The sequence below is a fragment of the Cnephaeus nilssonii genome (assembly GCF_951640355.1).
Source record: "Cnephaeus nilssonii genome assembly, chromosome: 6".
NCBI classification, from domain to species: Eukaryota; Metazoa; Chordata; class Mammalia; order Chiroptera; family Vespertilionidae; genus Cnephaeus; species Cnephaeus nilssonii.
In genome coordinates this window covers 31020393-31040812 of record NC_137077.1, presented here as the reverse complement: position 1 = coordinate 31040812, position 20420 = coordinate 31020393, and the positions used below count along the sequence as shown (strand labels likewise).

The 20420-nt window shown below is 38.3% G+C and overlaps 1 pseudogene across 1 annotated transcript in view; it reads right to left on the bottom strand.

Moving 5' to 3' along the window:
• Positions 1-8976: 8976 nt before the first annotated feature.
• The window catches only part of LOC307102087 (nuclear prelamin A recognition factor-like), a 32678-nt pseudogene continuing 21234 nt past the window's right edge, over positions 8977-20420 (bottom strand). Inside the window, exon 4 of the transcript in view lies at positions 8977-9066. The product of the transcript in view is annotated as a nuclear prelamin A recognition factor-like (transcript). The remainder of the gene's footprint in view (positions 9067-20420) is intronic.

Here is a 20420-nt window from a genome sequence, read left to right as displayed (position 1 = left end):
AAACAAAGGCAGAGATAGAAAGAGTCATGCCCCAATGATATCGGCTCACCACCTGACCCAGCTGTGCTTCAGCTGGATATGGACTTTAAGTTCTGCTTCTGCATACCTGTGCCTATCTGTTACAATTTCAGAGGCACTGAAGATTAGAAGACAAGGTTTAACTTGCAAACATAATGACTATGGAAAGGCAATTTCTGTCACTTGCAAACATAATGACTATGGAAAATATTACAGATATTACAAAAGAGATTAGGCGTTGCCATTTATTTTATGGTATATTCATACAAAGTCACTTTTGAAGGATAATTTCATAAGGTAATTAGATTGGTGGGATTCTTTTTCTTTCAACACTTTACATATTTTACTCCACCCTCTTCTTGCTTGCATAATTTCTTAGGAGAAGCTACAATCCTTGTCTTTGTTCTTCTATAAGTAAGGTATTTTTTCTGATGGCATTTTTTTTCAGGATTTTTTCTTTATTTTTGATTTTTTGTTATTTGAAAATGATATGCCTAGCTGTAGTTTGTGGTGGTTCTTTTGGGGGAGGTGGCATTTATTCTTAGTGTTCTCTAGATTTCTTGAATCTGTGGTTTGATCTCTGACATTAATTTGGGGGAAATTCTCAGTCACTATTGTTTCACATATTTCATCTGTTCCTTTCTCTCTTTTTTTCTCATTCTGGTATTTTCTGAATGGGTATATTATACCTTTTGTGCTGTCCCAGTCCTTGGATATTCTGTTCCTTTTTTCCCCCCAATCTTTGTTCTCTTTGATTTTCAGTTTTGGAGGCTTCTATTGATACATTCTCAAGATCAAAGATTCTTGAGTCTACTAATGATCTTATCAAAGGCATTTTTCATTTCTATTACAGTGTTTTTTTATCTCTAGCATTTCTTTATGGCTCTTTTTTTTTTAAGTTTCATGTCTGCTTACATTGCTCATCTGTTCTTACATGCTGTCTACTTTATCCATAAAACCCTTAGCATATTAATCAAGTTGTTTTAAATTCCCAGTCTGATAAAAAAAATAAAAATAAATTCCCGGTCTGATAATTCCAATATCCCTGCTGTGTCTGGTTCTGATGCTTGTTCTGTCTCTTCAAATTGTGTTTTTTGCCTTTTAGTCAGCATAGTAATCTTATTTTGGTAGTTGGACATTATGTACTAGGTAAAAGAAAATGCTATAATAGGCCGTTAGTAATGTGATGGTAAGGTATGAGAAGGGGAAGCATTCTATAGTCCTATGATTAGGTCTCAGTCATATAGTGAGCTTATACCTCTGGACTGTGAACTTAAGTATTTTTCTCTCCCACCTTAGGTGGGACAGGATAGCTTCAGCTTGCTGGAGTTGGGTCTTTTCCTTCTCCTAATTCAGTAAAACTCTGATAATACACAAGCAGACTGAGGTCTGATTAATTAGTTTCTCTTAAGGGCAGGCCTTGTTAACAGTGCTCAGACATGTTACTAGGTGGCTCCTTTTCCCCTCCTCCTGATGGAAGCACAAGGAGATTTTTCTCCAATATTTACTGAGAGACCTTGGTTGAGCTCTTGGAGATAAAACTCACAAAAGTGTGGGTGGCGCTTGAAGACTGGATTTCCCTGAAGTTTTTATCTCTCAAACTTGTCCACACTGAACTCCCAGCAATTCATCAAGTACAATTAAAGTTTTCCTATTTCAGAATTAGTTTCTGTAGTTGTTTCTACTGGTGAGTTTCTGCCTCGTGAGCAATGCCTTCTATATTTGTCTGTTTGCCTTTCCAATTTTTGGAGCAGTGATTTAACCTGTATCCTCATTTCTCTTACAGGTCTAAGAGCTGTTGACTTTTTCAGTCTCTTCTGCTTTTTTTTTATCATTTTTTTTATTAATTAAGGTATTACATTTGTACATATCTTCCCATTGCCCCCCTCCATCCCGCTTCCATACATGCCCTCACCCCCCAGTGCTTTTTACTTGTTAGATGGAACGGCACCTTCCAAGCTCTTCACATGTGAAACCAGAAATCCAAACTTTCTTGATTCACAGCATCTTTAATCACTCAGTAATTTCTTTATGGCATGCCGAAACCAAAAGAAATACCTAACAGTTCTGTTTATTAAGTATCTAGGACCAAACAACTTTTTAAGTATTTATGTTCTAACATCTTAACAGACATTGGAAAATAAATAATAACACATCAGTTGAGATAAAAAAATTAATATTTTTACTTTATTCTTAAATAACCACAATTATTTAGCAAGAAGATATGTATACCTATTAGGCACTGCATAACTTCTCAAACCTTGAAATCAGATTAAAATTTATTTCTGTCATTTTATATTTCTCATTGACTTTCACGTGGTATTTGCTTTCCGTTGCAGCAATCACCAGAAACCTAACTTTACAAAAATATAACATCACCAAAAGGAATATAGCATACTCTAATGTTAAAACAGTGATTTACCTCAAGCTAGTTGTTTGTGGAGTCTGACAAATATAAAACACTATTGTGTTTCTTTCAAGAATTTAAAATAGTCCACAAACTTTGGGAATTAACAAATGATACATTATAAGAGTCATATGCAGCTGTTAACAGTTGTGAGGAATCTCTCTATATCCTCCCATGAGATGATCTCTACAGGATGTGTTGCTAAATAAGTAAGGTAGGGAGAAAAAGTGTATAAAGTTTATTAATCAAAGGAGGCATAAATATGAATATAAATATATCTCTCTTATATTTAAAAATGGAAGGAGAAACTATAAAATTATTTCTAATATTTACCTATAGGAACAAGAAGGTAATGGAGTAGTGGGGGGGGGGGTCTGAGATAAATCTAGGCTTTTCTAAATATACCTTGTTTTCCAGCTTTGACTTATGAATCTTATACATATTTTACATAATTATAAGACAATTTTTAAAGCAATCTCAAAAAATAGAAAGCTAAACAAAGCAAATGAACTTAATTGTATATTGATTTTGTGGCATAACCACACAGATTTTAAAACACAAGAATTAAAAACTAATGTGGTCCTGGTGTTGCTCAGTGGTAGAGCATCAGCCCACTCACTGAAGGGGGCTTGATTCTCCATCAAGGGCACATACCTGGGTTGCAGGTTCAATCCTTGGCCCTGGTCGGGGCGTGTGGGAGGCAACCAATTGATGTGTCTCTCTCACATCTATGTTTCTCTCTCTCTCTCATTCCCTTCCACTCTCTCTAAAAAAATCATTGGAATAAATATCCTCGGACGAGGATTAACAAAACAAAAACATAGTGTGAAATTCTTCAATCATATTAACAACTACAAAAACATATTAAGCTGTTGTCAGTTACCATATTATTGGTGGAAGTGTTGATATTGTTGCTCTGAGACTACTTTCTATGTGTATTGATTAAAACACTTATGGTGGTGTTGTTGAGAACTGGGATTCTTAGGTAAGTATATAACTGGGGAAGTAGATAAAGATGTAAGCTACATGAGAGTTAAAAAAAAAAAAAGAAGCCTAGTTGAGTTGAAAAAAAATGAGTTCATGACATATTTTGTCTTAAAATATACATTTATTTCTTAACTCTGCCCTCAAAACATCATCCAGCACCAATCCTGCCCGACAGAGGAAATCCAGTGTAACACCATAACTATTTAATTCCTTTTCACTTTAGTTAAGTGTCCTCTAGACCTACCTGGGAAACAGTCAACTGATAAGTTTTCTGGTTTCATATAATTAATCCATTGCATCATACCCACTTATTTTACCTCTTTCTCAATTCTTAGCCAAGATAATTCCAGCATCTCCCAAGCTTCAAGTAACCATCCCAGCAATGCATTAGAATTGGTTCCATGTATACTTGTCACAACATTAAGTCCTGAGTCATGGAAGGATGCCCCATATCAATCTACTCTCACTTATCTAGTTTTATATTCTGTCTCTTAGATCCAGCATTTTGAAGTCCATTCCAAGGTATTTTACCTTGGTTCCTGACAAGTATGTATTAGCCAGATCCTGAAGATTTTTGGATGACTGAGCCCTTTCCTCCCATGACAGGAACAATAATTTCCAATTGGGCAATGCTAAGGCCTGATCTTAGTAATTAGTTTAGAATAATGAGCTGTAAGGACAGATAAATGGAGAACAAGTATCATCTTATGAGGCTATTGTTACTTAGAGCATAATATCTAAGCAAAGAGAAATGTCTATCTTCTAGAAATGGGGAGTGGGTAAGTGAATCTATTCTGTTGATTTTGGAGTTGAAGGTTTTCAAGTATAATGCACCCAAATATCTCTATCTTACTCCTCTACCATCTCACGCCTTCCTTAATGGTCTTCCCTTTACTATAGAAGATTTTATTGAAGCTATGACTGCACCTTTTTTCTAATTTCACTAATCTCACAATTAGGACCTGTGCTTAATTTTCAGTATTATCTGCCTTCTTGCTTTATTTTTTTTAATATATTTTTATTGATTTCAGAGAGAGAGAGAGAGAGAGAGAGAAACATCAATGATGAGAGGGAATCATTGATCATCTGCCTTCTGGCATCCTCCTCCCCCAGTGGGGATCAAGTCCACAACCCAGGCATGTGCCCTGACAGGGAATCGAACCATGACCTCCTTCTTCATAGATCAATGCTCAACCACTGAGCCACACCAGCCAGCTGCCCTCTTGCTTTAGAACGTGAGATTCTCTTTAAGTGCTGCCCTAGTGGCCTTCTGTCTCACACTGTACCTTAAGTTGACAACTGGCTGGCCTGAACCAATCATTTTCTTTCTTTGGCACTTAGCAACAAGCAACCAAGTTCACAATTTTTATAATTATTATCACCCTCATATCTCTCAAATACTAGAGAACTTGTATAAGCAGAACATCTCCTCCAGCTATTCCCAAAACAATTAATTATAGGTGAGAGTCTTGGTAATTGTGATTCTGCAGCACACCAAGCACTATCATCACCACACTAACAGAAATGTGGGTTATGGATGCCATCTGGTCAATAGTTATCCAATTATAGGACCCCACTCCCAGTTTCAACTGTCTTGGTTGATGTTCCCCCAGAAGCAGACATTGATAGAAGGATTCAGTACAAGTAATTTATCTGTGGAGTGATCCTAAGATATGTGAGCAGAGTAGGGATGTATGTCAAGAGGAAGTGTGTATTATTAAGCAATTACAACTGTGAACATTATAGCCTAATCCCATGGGGAATCTTAAAATTGGTCTAGAATACATGTCTCAGAGTATTCCCACCCAAGAAGCAGGGGTTCTGCCATTCATTAGCTGAGAGCTGCATGAAGAGAAAGGAAATGCATAGATTTCCCAGCTTTGTCCTTCTATCCTGTGATCAGAGAAAGCCCCAAAGCAAAGAGGTATAGGAGCTGGCAGTAGGACGCCACAAATTGTGAACTGAATCTGTAAGGGAATAGCATTATGAGTGGGGTATTTTTAGGTTCATCTTTTTGCTCATCTACAACTCTTTCCACCAATACAGAGGCTATTTTCTCTGTAAACAAGGTTCTTCTCATCACCCCACCCCTACCCCCATTTCTGATTGAATCTGTTTAAATCCTTCCTGGATTTCAAGGTCTAATTAAAATATCAAGTCTTCTGCCAAAACCGGTTTGGCTCAGTAGATGGAGCGTTGGCTTGCGGACTGAAAGGTCCCAGGTTCGATTCCGGTCAAGGGCATGTACCTTGGTTGCGGGCACATCCCCAGTAGGGGGAGTGCAGGAGGCAGCCGATTGATGTTTCTCTCTCATCGATGTTTCTAACTCTCTATCCCTCTCTCTTCCTCTCTGTAAAAATCAATAAAATATATATTTTTTAAAATATGTCAAGTCTTCCCTCATCTCCTCAGTTGAAATTAATTCATCTGTTCCCTACCTCACCATGCCTGTTACCATGGCGCTCTATCTTAGCACTTTGTACATTCTGCACAGTAATAGACCTATTTGAAAAATATCTATCTTGTTCACTAGATTTAAGTTGAGGACAAGGACCAAATCATATTGACATTTCAAAGTGTCATGAAATCCCCCAAATCCTTTAAATACAATTATGTTTAATAAGCAACTATTACATTATTCTATTCATTCGATGAATATTTATTGAGTGCCTACCTCATACGAGGCTTAATGCTAACTCCTTGAGATGTAACAGAGCCAGAAAGGCATGAAAGGTACTTCCTCCCTCTGCTCTACCAAAAATTTCCCATTTTTCCACTTAACTACTGGATTAGTCCAACTTTGTTTTGTGTTTTTTTTTTTTTTTGGCTAAGATGTGAATTATCCCTTTTTTTTTTTACCCCTACACTGCATCATCCTTGCTCATATAATAACAGGTAAAATATATTGCACACATGCTCCACGTCAGATCATGTTGCTTATTTCAACTCACTTAATATTCAGGTTTGAATAAATAATTCCATTTTATAAATCTGGTAACTGAGGTACAAGAGATAAGTAATTTGCACAAAAGTACAGAGCTCACAAGTGGAGAGTAAATGGGTGAGCTTTATACTATCTATGTGATTTACATTCTTACTATTCAAAATGCCCTCTCCAAGCATGCTATACCTATGTCTGCTGATAATACCAACTGGAATGCCCTCCTACTTTTATCCATTCAAACCCTTGAACTAGTAATTGCTATAATTTTATCCCTCTCCAACAGTGTGTCTTTGTTTTTTGAGAGCATATCAAAATTTAGCTTTCTCAATTTTTTGTTATAAAAGAATTTTTACCAGTGATAAAGTTTTCATATTAAGAAATGTGTTCTCTTCCTCATCATCTTTCCTGGATGTCCTATACTTCTATACAATAAACATTTAAACTTCTCTTTGAAATACAGACAGAAGAAAACTATTAGCAGAATTACAGTGAGCAGCCTCTTCCTTCTGTTCAAGTAAATTTGGTTTAGATATTTTACTATTCTTCTGTTACTCAGTTCTTGAGTTAGGCAAAGAAAGAATTCAGAGTCAAGAACTCTACTGCAAAGCGAAGTTTATTTAGCAAGCAAAGTAAAAGCACAAGAGAAATCGAGCAGGCTAAGCCTTGGCCTTTTAGAAAGAAAGCCATAGAGAAAGAAGAAGTGAGTTGACTGGGCTGCATAAACTCAGGAAACAAGTCATGGAGGCAAAGGAAAGGCCCTTGGAGTCATGTTCAGAGAGTTATGTCAGGGTGAGCTGCCACTGCCCACTACTCCCCTGGTTGCAAGTCTCCCGGGGACCCTTAGAGCTTAAGAGAAAGAAAGCAAAGATACATGCTGAAGAAAGAAGTCATGCTCTAGAGCAGTGGTTCTCAACCTTTCTAATGCTGCGACCCTTTAATACAGTTCCTCGTGTTTTGGTGACCCCCAACCATAAAATTATTTTCGTTGCTACTTCATAACTGTAATTTTGCTACTGTTATGAATCGTAATGTAAATATCTGTGTTTTCCGATGGTCTTAGGCTCTACAGCAGCGGTTCTCAACCTGTGGGTCGTGACCCACAGGTTGAGAACTGCTAGCAGGGTCACCTAAGACCATCCGATGGTCTTAGGCTCTACAGCAGCGGTTCTCATCCTGTGGGTCGTGACCCACAGGTTGAGAACCACTAGCAGGGTCACCTAAGACCATCGGAAAACACAGATATTTACATTATGATTCATAACAGTAGCAAAATTACAGTTATGAAGTAGCAACAAAAATAATTTTATGGTTGGGGGTCACCACAACACGAGGAACTGTATTAAAGGGTTGTGGCATTAGAAAGGTTGAGAACCACTGCTCTAGAGCAAGCATGTCAAACTCAAAGGCTAACACAGGCCAAATAAATGAGGCATGCGACCCATGGGCCCCAAGTTTGATATGCTTGAGAGAGTGCTCACTGGATCCTCTGTCTTATGACTTTTCTTATCTATTTTCTAAAGGCAGGAATTTTAAGAGAGGTTTCAGGGGAGGTTCTCAATAGAATATTCATTGTTTTCCAGGTGTGTCCTTTAAAATTTTTTTTAATTGATTTCAGAGAGAGAGAAACATTGATTGGCTGCTTCCTGCATGCCTCCTACTGGGGATAGAGCCTAAAACCAGAGCATGTGTCCTGACCAGGAATCGAACCTATGACTTTCTGGTGTTTGAGTGAGCGTGCAACCACTGAACTACACTGGCAGGACTCCCAGGGTGGGTCCTTTAATATGCTGATTCATCAAAATGAGCAGATAGGGTGAGAGCTCTGGTCTCTACTGATTGGTCAGCGCTGGGGGAAGGGATCATTAGTCAATGTAGCTGGTCCTGATGTCAGCCATGGTGTTGCTTCATCTGGTTTTGCTGCTTTTCTGGGCCAGAGCTGAAACACAACTGAGTCCTTGATGTTATCTCTAATTTGACCAAAATTCTGTCTCTGTGATCAGGCTTTGTTCCTAAGATTATTTGATGCTGATCAGAACCTCATTGTCCTGAAAGCTTAGTGCTTAAGGGAGAGGTCATGCAAAGGAGGAGGCCAGTAGTGAAGGCTGGATAAGGCCCATTTGAATTAGCTATTGTCTCAAGTTTCCCCATCCCAATGGCCAAGCAATTGTTCTAGCTTCTCACTATCCTGCCTCACCTAGGTTAAACAACAGGGTATGGGCATAAATTTGGAAGGAAGCTGAAAATGTTATTAGAATAAAAAGCTAAGTGTCCTTAGAAAAAGAATTATTTTGACTTCAAGGTAAAGGGCAATGGGAAAATCAAATGGAAAAAAAATGAAGAAAATAAATTTTGTTTAGTTCTAAAATTATTTAAAATATGTGGCTCATCGTATTTTATATTTAACATATATTTTATATTACTTAATAAAGTTTTAAATTCTAAATTGTATTAGTTAGCAGCGCAGCTTCTATGCCATGCATATACTGAAAATGTATTACGTGTTTTTAAGATTCTATTGTGATGCCTGATGTAGGATTGGCAGTATTTAAATGACTCTGGCCTGCAACTCATCATCTCAGGCTGTGAATTCATTAAATTTGAAAAGAGGCAGGCAAAAGATTCATTCTGAATGGGAGATATCCAGGAGAATGAGCAGGTTGGTCCAGGAGTTGCTGTTGGGCACCTTTGAAGAATGGTAGCACACCTTTTCCTGAGTAAGAACGGAGTGTTTCAACATATGGTGTTTGCAAACACACATGCACCTTCTCGGTAAAGAGAAAACAGCCCCTGATCATCTAAGCTGTCCAAATGGAAATTATCCTACTGCTTCATCCATCATTGCTTGGTTCAACCACTGTATTATTCATTCCCTACTCTCGGGCCTCTGTATACTATCACAAGTGCTGCTGCAATATTTAGTATTTGAGGTTGGAGTTGTGAAGTGATGCATAGATACAGTACTTAGTTTGAGATGATTACAGAACACTGTGACTTGTAAAAGGTTCTCAGAGATAAGTAAGTTCATGAGTTAACTTGAAACCTTAACGTTAAAAGAATGACAGCCAATGGAATTCTCTGCATTTTCTGAGGATGTGGCTTTCTAGTGAGATAATATTGGATTCTAAAGCTTTTCTTAGAGTGAAGTACACTTCAAACTGGCTTTAAAGATTCATTGTGTAGGCTTAAAAATCTACCTTTAGGAAAAGTGGGCCTGCCAGGTAACCTAGAATGAAAAGAGAAACAAATGAACACTCTTCCTGTGGGAATTCCAGGCCTAAAAAGTAATGTAAGAGACAGTTTGCTTTCCTTTTCTTCTTCAAAATCACCATAAAGTGATAATGACCTCAGGAGTCTGTGTGTGTGGCCCATTTGATGTGGTTTGGGCCTAAGGAAAAGCTAAAGACTAAATGTATTTTAAGTAAGTGGGCAAAATAAATACATCCCTGAGGTCATTATTTTCATTAGCTGACAGCCTGTATACAATATTAAAAGCATTGTAAAAAAACAATACACACTTTTCCAATGTTTTATTTTCTAAGAGCATTTATCCACACTGTTTCTGAACACTGATTCAAAGTAAAAGTAACTTTTATTCCTGAAGGGAAGCAATGTTTAAACTAACAACAAACAAGTAAACAAACTATGGTGTACAGAGCAGCTTCAGTGAAGTAAATATCCTAAACAAGAGCTGCATAAAACAAACCATGGAGGCTAATTATGGTGCATGTGTAACATGCATAGAAGTGTTTAGCACACAGTTTTTAGCAGACTGCATCGTTATTGATCTTTATAAAATATACCCCACCTATTTCCAAAATCAATTTGAGGAGGCAGGCCCAATGCTCAGTATGAAATGAACTGTCATTAAGCTAAGTTTTATTTTATCCACATCTCATATTAGTTTGGGCTAAAATAAATTTATATTATGATTTTGGTGTGGCCCTTTAAAATTCAACAGATATTGGTCAGTCATGTGTAAATACAGTTGTAGAAGCTGATTCTATAAGTCTAAAAGCTGTAATCCCATTATGTACAGAAGATGTATTTGATAGCTCTAAGTCAATAATAAAGATAGTTCAAACAGAACTGTTTATCCCTTTGTGTGGATTTTCTACATTAGGAAATATCCCTTCATATATCTCTGTACTATACATACAGTTCTAAAGGTCTGAATGATTCATATGACTCTAAAACATGGCCTAATAATCTCTTCAATCTCCTTTTCTCCTTGGGCTACTAGCAGTGTGTTTTAACTTGCCTGATAGATATTTCTGTTCATGGTTTCTAACAAATTTCAGAGGAGTACATTCATGTTTCATTTTATTTCTATGATACTTAGGTGAGTTTTGTGACTGAGCATACCATTTTGAAGAAAATGAAGGATAACTTTTCTCCAAAATGCCCGTGTGTATATCAGAATGGCTAAAATGATAAAGATAGAAATACTAAATATTAGAGAGGAATAAAACAACTGACACCTTTATGCATTGCAGGTGGGAATTTAAATGGTACAAAAACTATGAAAAACTCTGGCAATTTTCACTAAAAGTAAACATATGCCTACATGGTGACCCAGCAATTCTACTCCTAGGTTTATTTCTAAAATAAATGAGTGAATCTGTCTTTAAAAAGTTTATAGCAGCATATCTCCAAACTAGAAACAACCCAAATATCCATCAACAGTAGGATGGATAAATAAATTATGATATATTCATCCAGGGGAATACTACACAGCAATAAACAAAAATGAACTATTGTCATATGCAACAATATGGATAAAACTCATAGATATTATGTTCTGCAAAATGCTCTAGATACAAAGAAACATAGTGAACATCAATTTATATAAAACATCAATTTATATAAATTCCTAGAACACAAAAAACTAACTAGTGATGATGGGTGTCAGAATAATGGTTACCTCTTGGGAGATGGGGCACAGATTGGAAAGGATTATGAGGTGATATTATTCAGTGATAGAAATGTGGATCTTAATTTCAGTGGTAGTTTTATGGGTATACACATAAGTTTAAAAAGTATCATTGAGCTTCAATAAAACTCTTCTCTATGCTTATGTTTTATGGTTTAATATAAAGATTAAGACAAAGTACATTCATTTGTATGATGCTTTGTATACACAGGTACTGAAAGTGCTGTGTTACTAAATCAAATTCCCTTTTACCCCTGGAAGGACAGAGGAAGTGATTAAAAAAAAACACACCAGGAAATAGTGCTATTAATACATAATAACATCTTAAAGAACCATGCAAATGTAATGGGCAGTCTGACTATTCTGGATATGTGGGTTCTGCTTAGTACTGCTTTCGGCCATGAGCTCACATCTACTGGTTTCCATTCCTCTGCTGTTGGGGTTTCTTGACAGAAAGTTTGGAGGCTTCTCCACAGAGTATCAAGAAAAGGTGTGGAAGAAACTATTTGAAGGGCAGGAACATTAACCCACAGGAGAGGAAAATAGGAGAACTGGCTGCAACTGGATTGGAATTCTTGAACCAAGAGAAGAACCAAGACCAAGAAACTAAGAAAGATCGTGTTCAGGTTTTGTCCATATTTTAGAGGGATCAAAAATTTACTGACACGAACTCAGACATAAACTGGAAACAGCGCCCCCATGGTCATCCTTGTAGTTTTCTAATTGATGGGCAGTGAGAAAAAACCTACTTCTAGTCATGTTATTTTAAAACTAGTCTGATCTGATCATTTAAACTGTTCTTTTACGTAGGTCCAATATTTGGGGATAATTACACAATCCATCTATTTCTGCTTATTTTTTTACATTCTTGTACAGGGTAACATTCAGGTGTATTAGGGAGAAAGCTCACATGATATCTTAATAGCTAAGTGAAGAGACTTCAGATCTGGGAGTTGTCCCTCTGGTCTCTTCCTGGTCCCACTTCTGGGGGAGGGTTGGGCTGGTTTGGCATAACCCAAGTGTTGGGGCCTATTGACCAAGTTCTGTGGATGGGGTTTCTGCTGGCTACTGTGGCCAATAAGTGTAAAAGTCATTGTTGCTTTTTTAAGGTAACACTGGTTAATAATATTAAGTAAGTTTCAGGTGTACAACACTCTCATTTGATATTTGTATACATGATCGCATGCTCACAACCAGAACTGTAGTTTCTCTCCGTCACCTTATATTTGACCCCCTTTACCCATTTCGCCCTCCTCCACGCCTCTTCCTCTATGGCAACCACCAATCTGTTGTCTGTGTTTATACATTTGTTTTACCAGTCATTCTTAATTAACTTCATCGAGACTGAATGGTCTCTCTCAGCTCCTGCTGGCTATGTAGCCTGCTGAGACTCTGCCAAGTCCTCCATTCCAGTTCACTAGTCAACCACAAGCCCCAGGGGAGGCCCAATGGACCTTGACTCGATGCCCATGTCATTAGAAAACCAAAGAAGGCACAGTTGAACAGACCGCCATGTTTCTTGATGCTACTGCTTCATCATGCTACTCTGCCATCTTAACCATGCTGTCCACTCCATAGTGCACAGTGATCTCCTGAAAAGTCCCAAATGTGAAATGAGTCAAATGGCATCTGTCCTTGAAACCTCCTCCCATTCATTTAATCTCTCCCTCCTGACCAAAATCTAGGAGGAGATACTTGAATTGATATGTACTTTTACTTCTTCTATCTTTCTATTCTCAGGATCCCCTAAAACCAGTAGTTGCCTTTTCTTTTTAACTTCCTATGTCAGATAAGGGCGATCTTCGTGTCTTCAACATTAAAGGTGAAAGTATTATCTTGCCTAAATTCTGGTAAAAAAAAATTCTGAAATCTGGTTCACTTGTCTTAAATTCTTTATATATTCAATCAGAGTCAAAGAAAATCCTTTCTTTTTGTTATTCTTGTTCAACAAAGCCCAAGTTTCAAGTCCATTATCTTGATGCAAAATCCTATTTGAATTTCAGAAGCTGAATTTCAACTCTCTTTTTTTGTTCTTGTAACATATACCCTATTTGCTCCCACCCACCCTGTACCCACACCTACCCCCGGGCAGATGAAGGGTTGATTAGGAGAAAAATCTTATATAGAGAACATACTTTTTTTTTTTTAGAGAGAGAGAGAGAGAGAACTAGTATAAATTTATTTAAGTTTATTTGAGCCAAATTGATGATGTGCCAGGAAGCACGATCTCAAATGCTCCAAAATATTCTTTAAAAAATAATGAAGTACTAATCCCATTATATCTAAAACTTTTCTTAACAGGCTCTATCTAGATCAGGGTGGTTAAGAGCATGAGACAGTCCCTAGGTTTTGGATCACGTTCCATAACTTTTTGGCTCTTTTCCACATTTCTAAAATATTTACTTCTGCTGACTAAAAAGAACACAGAACTATAAGAGAAAGGGCAAGTTCCAAAGTTACAATCATCAGCACAACATCATCATCAACTGTCATTCTCCTCCTCACAGCTGCTAATAACTACCCACTGAACTCTTATTGTGTGTGCTATGTGTCTGTTACGGAAAAACTGAAGCTATTAAGGTTATGTAATTCGCCCAAATCACACAGTATGGAAGTGGTAAAGCCAAGATTTTAACCTAGGATAGTCTGACACTGAAACCTATGTTATATCCAATGTCAATTTCACAGACTGTGAAACTAGAGCTCAGAAGATTTAAATGACTGGCCTAGCGGGACACCACCAGTAAATTTATCCTTAGCCTGTGCTCTTTCCACAAGGCTACTCTGCCTCTCAGCAGTGTGCACCAAACACCGTGCCATATGCATTCCTATGCTGCCGCCCAGACACACAGCATAATGTTATGAACACAGGAGAGCATCGAAGTTAGAGCTGGTAGGAATTGTGAAACTACACAGAAATTTCTGCTTTTGCACAAGTGAATTCTGGTAAGAATCAGTCCTAAAACTCGCATCTCCTGATCCCATCCTCTGCATTCTTTCTCCTTCCCTGCCTCCACTAGGTATGTGTTTACTTTGTCCCATTCCAGAGCCTAAGAGAAGAAAAACGTGTGGGGAAGAGCATGTGGTGGCAGTCAGAAGAGAGTGGGTGGACCAATCCCTGCAACTCTTGAAAGAAGAAAGGGGCACTGGGCCGGGTCCAAGAAGTGTCCCCGGGGGCTCCTGTCAGCAGGAATCCTCGCATCTCCACATGCGGATGCGAGAGAAGTGCCTGGCAGATTCAATCATACAGTGACTCAAATGTCACAGCATGACTATAGAGAAAGAATAATAGTGGAAGCATGCGGCCAATTTTCAACAGAAGGGCTCAGGATAAGGAAGCTTAAGAAAATTGCTGAAGAGGATGATAATGACAATAATAAAAACAAATAGCTACCATTTATTGAGCACTTATGTGTCTGGCACTGTGCTACACACTTTACATATCAACCTGATAAAGTATAGTTATTATCCCCATTTCATGAGGAGGAAACTGAGGCATGGAGGGACTGAGGAGGTTGCCCAAGGACACAACAGCTCTTAAGGGAAAGAGCTCGGATATGAACCTGGGTCTGCCTAACTGAGTCTGTGCATATTCGCCTGGAATCATAATAGCAGTCATTAGACACCCAAGGCTGCAGTAAGTGCTGGGTATACATCGTCTTCTTTCCTTCTCACAAACACCCTGCTCAGTGTGTCTCTCCATTTTATAGGTGAGGTGAAAAGCTCAAAGACACTAATTGTTCAAGGTCACACAGTTAGTGACAGAGCCAAGATTCAATCAGTTTTGTTCTTTTTTTATTATTATTGATTTTTACAGAGAGGAAGGGAGAGGGATAGAGAGTTAGAAATATCGATGAGAGAGAAACATCGATCAGCTGCCTCCTGCACACCCCCTACTGGGGATGTGCCCGCAACCAAGGTACATGCCCTTGACTGGAATCAAACCTGGGACCCTTTAGTCCACAGGCCGACGCTCTATCCACTGAGCCAAACCGGTTAGGGCCAGTTTTATTCTTGTTGTGAGCATGAGAATAACCACAGCAAAAAGTTAACAAGCCTGGCTAAAAATAATGTTAGTGGAGAGTTGTCCATTTGACGTGCTATTCGTGACTAGCTCTTGGTGAGTCTGATAAGCTGCCTGTGACCCAAGCACTGAAATAAGAGAAGCAGCAGTTTAATTTAGTCATTTTCCCTGTGAATGTCGAACCACCGTCACCATCCTAAGTGACAATGTCAGACACTTGTGTAATCACCCACACTCTTAGAATAAAGGTATTCATCCCTTCCCCACAGGCTCATGACCTAACCCCAAACCACTTTGATAAGAAAAAAAAAAAAGATATAATAAAATATAAAAGATATACACAACAAGAACCCAGGAAACTTTTTTTCCCTTGTAAAATTATAGAAATTATTCCAATAAAAATCCAGTTCTATAATTCAAAAGATTCCTAGTCTACTAGTCTCTACATCTTTCATATACGAACAATTCACCAAAAAAAGGAAATAAGCATGACTCTTAAATCTCCGAACAAATGCTCCTCCTCAGTCATGGACAAAGGCAAATTAAAAATAGACCAAGTCAATTTTAACCAAAAGTATTGGCAAAGTTGTAGAAGGAAATCACTCTCATGTATTGATGGTGGGAGCATAAATTCATCCAACCCCCAAGGGAGGGCAATTTTGCAACATTTATCAAATTTACAATTTATGTACCATTTGACCCAGCAATCCACTCCTAAGAATTTATCCTTCAGATTTACTTACACGGGTACAAAGTGGCCTATTTATAAAGTTATTTATTGCAGCATTGTTTTTAATAGCAAAAGATGTGAATCAATGTAAACGTCCATCAAGAGGGAACTGTTTCTAAATCATGGTTCAGCCACGCAATGAAGCACCACAGCCCATGGGAGGAATGAGAAGCTCTTTACATACAAAGATGAAAGAGAGTCTGAGATCTGTTGTCAATAGTGAAAGGAGCAAGGTGCAGGACAGTGAATGCTATATATGACCATGTGTGTAAAAAGTTAGGAGAAATTTCAAATATGTACTTATATAAGACTAAAACATATTCGTAAAATACACAAGAAAATGCCAACATTTATTGCCCTTCAGGAAGGGAAGTGGGTATCTAAGGAATACAGGGGGGAAAGACTCATTGAACACCCCCCCCTTACATCTTTTGAATTTTTAAACATGGGACTATATATCTCCTATTCAAAAAAAAGTCCTATATAATAAAAGGCTAATATGCAAATCAGCCAAATGGTGGAACAACCGGTCACTATAAGTCACACTGACCACAAGGGGGCAGACGCTCAATGCAGGAGCTGCCCGCTGGGGTGATCAGTGTGCTCCACAGGGGGAGCACCACTCAGCCACAAGCTGGGATGGTGAGCACAGCCGCGGTGGCAGGAGCCTATCTAAGGATGTCCAACTGCCAGCTTAGGCCCACATTCCCCGAGGGCTCCCGGACTGTGAGAGGGCACAGGCCGGGCTCAGGGACACCCCCCTCCCCTGAGTGCATGAATTTCATGCACCGGGCCTCTAGTTTTAAATAAAATATAAATAAAGTTTTTTTTAATTGCTTTCCCCACAATGAGTAGTAAAGTGCAGAATAGAACAAGAGTAGGAAAAATATTTTCTTTTTTTTATATTTACTTACTGATTTTGAGAAAGAGAGAGAGAGAAACATTGATTTGTTGTTGCACTTATTTATGCATTCACTGGTTGCCTCTTGTACATGCCCTAACTAGGGATCGAACCTGCAACTTTGGCATACCAGGAATGACACTAACCACCTGAGCTATCCAGCCAGGGCCTAAAAATATTGTTTGTCATAAACATGTATACTTTTTAAATGTAAATAACTTCAGTAAAGATTAAAAAGGTTTTTAAAATAATTCCCAATAGAATATTTTTTTACTATTAACAGAAAACATCAACTATTGTGCTCCTAAGTGTTCAAAAAAGTTGAACTGGCTATATCATTTTTCCTTAAGAATCATTCCTTTTTCCAATTTAGTAAAGGGATTTTTGTTAGTTTGTTTCCTAGAGTAACTTACAGTCTAACTTAACATCTCCTTAGAAAGATAGTGATGCTTGAATTCAAACTTGAGATGTTTCTAGAGGTTTCAAGGGCTCCAATGGCAATGTTCATTTTCACATCACAGGGTTCTGAAATGTGGTCATCCTTGATGACCATGCTCTGATCAGTCTCCTGCTTAGAAAATGCATCAGTGAAAACTCTACATTTTCACTTTCATATGTGAGCATGGCCCTACAAGGCTTTTTGATTCTTTAAATGTTTTCAAATGTTAATTGAAGAGCTGAGCAGCTGTACCAAGTCATACGCAGCATAACTTCAAGATACTCTATTCTTTATAAAGTGACATTTCCCACAATTGCAGAAAAATATAAATAGATAGAAACTACTAAATGGCCACTAAATCAACAAAACAAAATAGCGATTTTTTGATATGTGATTATAATGTACATGAGACATAAGAAGCCTAGCATTAGGCATGAACCTGATAAAATGAAAACTGTTAGAGATCAATTACACTACTGTGCTAGCTAAGTTCTGTGGAACAGGTATATCAAGTCGAAGAAGTTTCCGTTTCTATTAATGTATGAATGCATAAAATAGAACCAAACCTACTGCATGATTGTATTCTGGCCCCATTCACGGGCTAAATATTCTTTAAGCAAAACATTAGGGGCTGGTGAATAGGGCAGGAGGCCAGTAAAGAAAGCCTATTCAAAAATGCCTCTTGAGCCTTATTTGTATTAAAAGCTACTTAGAACTCAGAGGAATAATAAGGAGATCAAACCACTTCACAAGAGAGGTAGTAGAACTTCATATGAAGCTAGTTAGTGTAACTGGATTTTGCCCAATACTAGTATTGCAGCCCTATCCTACTATATATATGGCTACTATGAATCATAGATAAATTTAAAAACTAAATACGATTTTGTCACTACCTGGTATAGATTCTTGCTATTCAAAGTGTTGTCTATACCTGAACAGACACTTCTCCAAAGAGGATATACAGATGGCCAATAGACATATGAAAAGATGCCCAATGTCATCAATCATCAGAGAAATACAAATTAAAACCACAATGAGATATCACCTTACACCTCTCAGAAAGGCTATCATCAATATATCAACAAACAACAAGTACTGGTGAGGATGTGGAGAAAAAGGAACCCTCATGCACTACTGGTGGGACTGCAGAATGGTGCAGCCATTCTGGAAAATAGTATGCAAGTTTCTCAAAAAAATGAAATATGGAATTGCCTTTGACCCAGCAATTCCACTTCTGGTTATACAACCAAAGAAACCCAAAACACTAATTCAAAAGACTATATGCATCCTTATGTTCACTGCAGAACTATTTATAATAGCCAAAATATGGAAGCAGCCCAAGTATCCATCAATAGACGAGTGGATAAAAAAGCTGTAGTACATTTACACAATGGAATACTCCTTAGCTGTAAAAAAGAAATCTTACCTTTTGCAACAGCATGGATGAACCTGGAGAGTAGTATGCTAAGTTAAATAAGTTAGTCAGAGAAAGACAAATACCATATGATTTCACTGATATGTGGAATCTAAACAACAAAAAAACCCAACAAACAAAATTAAAACAGACTCATAGATACAGAGGACAGACTGATGGTTGCCAGAGGGGAGAAGGGTTAAGAGAGTAGGTGAAAAGGGGGAGGAATTAAGAAGTACAAATTGGTAATTACAAAATTGCCATGGGGATATAAAGTATAGCATAGGGAACATAGTCAATAATCCTATCTAATAAAAGAGTAATATGCAAATTGACCATCACTACAACACACAAGATGGCTGCCCCCATGTGGATACAAGATGGCCACCACAAGATGGCCAGCAAGGGAGGGCAGTTGTGGGCAATCAGGCCAGCAGGAGAGGGCAGTTGGGAGGGACCAGGCCTGCAAGAGAGAGCAGTTGGGGGGCGATCAAGCCTGCAGGAGAGGGCAGTAAGGGGTGACCAGGCCGGCAGAGGAGGGAAGTTGGGAGCGACTGGGTCTGCAGGGAAGGACAGTTAGGGGGGACCCAGGCCTGCAGGGGATAGCAGTTTGGGGGGACCAGGCCTGCAGGGAAGGGCAGTTAGGAGTGACCAGGCCTGCAGGGGAGGGCAGTTAGGAGTGACCAGGCCTGCAGGGGAGGGCAGTTAGGGGCAATCAGGCTGGCAGGGGAGTGGTTATGGGCAATCAGGGAGGCAGTCAGGCAAGCAGTTGGGAGCCAGCAGTCCTGGACTGTGAGAGGGATCCCAGATTGGGAAGGGTGCAGGCTGGGCTGAGGGATACACCCTCCCCCCCGCCCCACCCCACCTCACACTCCCCCCCCCCCCCCCCGTGCACAAATTTCATGCATTGTAATTTCATGCACAAATTTCATGTATTGTAATAACTATGTATGGTGCCGGGTGTACTGAAAATCTAACCATTATGCTGCATACTAAAACTAATACAAAATAATACTGAATGTAAACTGTAATGCAAAATTAAAATAAGTTTTGAGGATAAAACACTGCAAAACAAACCAAGTGTAATCTATAGATCAACAGTATCAGAAATATCTGGGAACACAACAGAACTGTAGAATCCCATACCAACCTCAGACTATGAAATTAAAATTTACATTTTAATAAGATCCTCAGGTGGTGATTTAGACATTAAAGTTTGAGGACCATTGGAATAGAGCATGAACATGAAAAGCAGACAGATCCATGTTGAAATCATAGCTCTGGCACTTAACTTTGTGAATGAGCAAATTATATAACCTCTTGAAACTCCAATTTCCTCATTTTATAAATGGAAATTGTAATCGCTGGTTTATATGTTTGTTGTGACAATTAAATGAGAGCATATGCAGAAAACAGCAAGTAGAGTACTAGGCACCAAGTATGCATTCCATGAATATTAATGCTCTTCTTCTTTTCTTCCCATTTTAAAAGACAATAAAACATTTAAATAATAAGAAGTAAAGAAACTATACAAAGACTGCAACTTTAAGAAATTCTTAAATCATCCTACAATATTATTGAGAACTAAGCTAAGACTTCAACCCACAGTTAAGCCAGTGTCTTTGG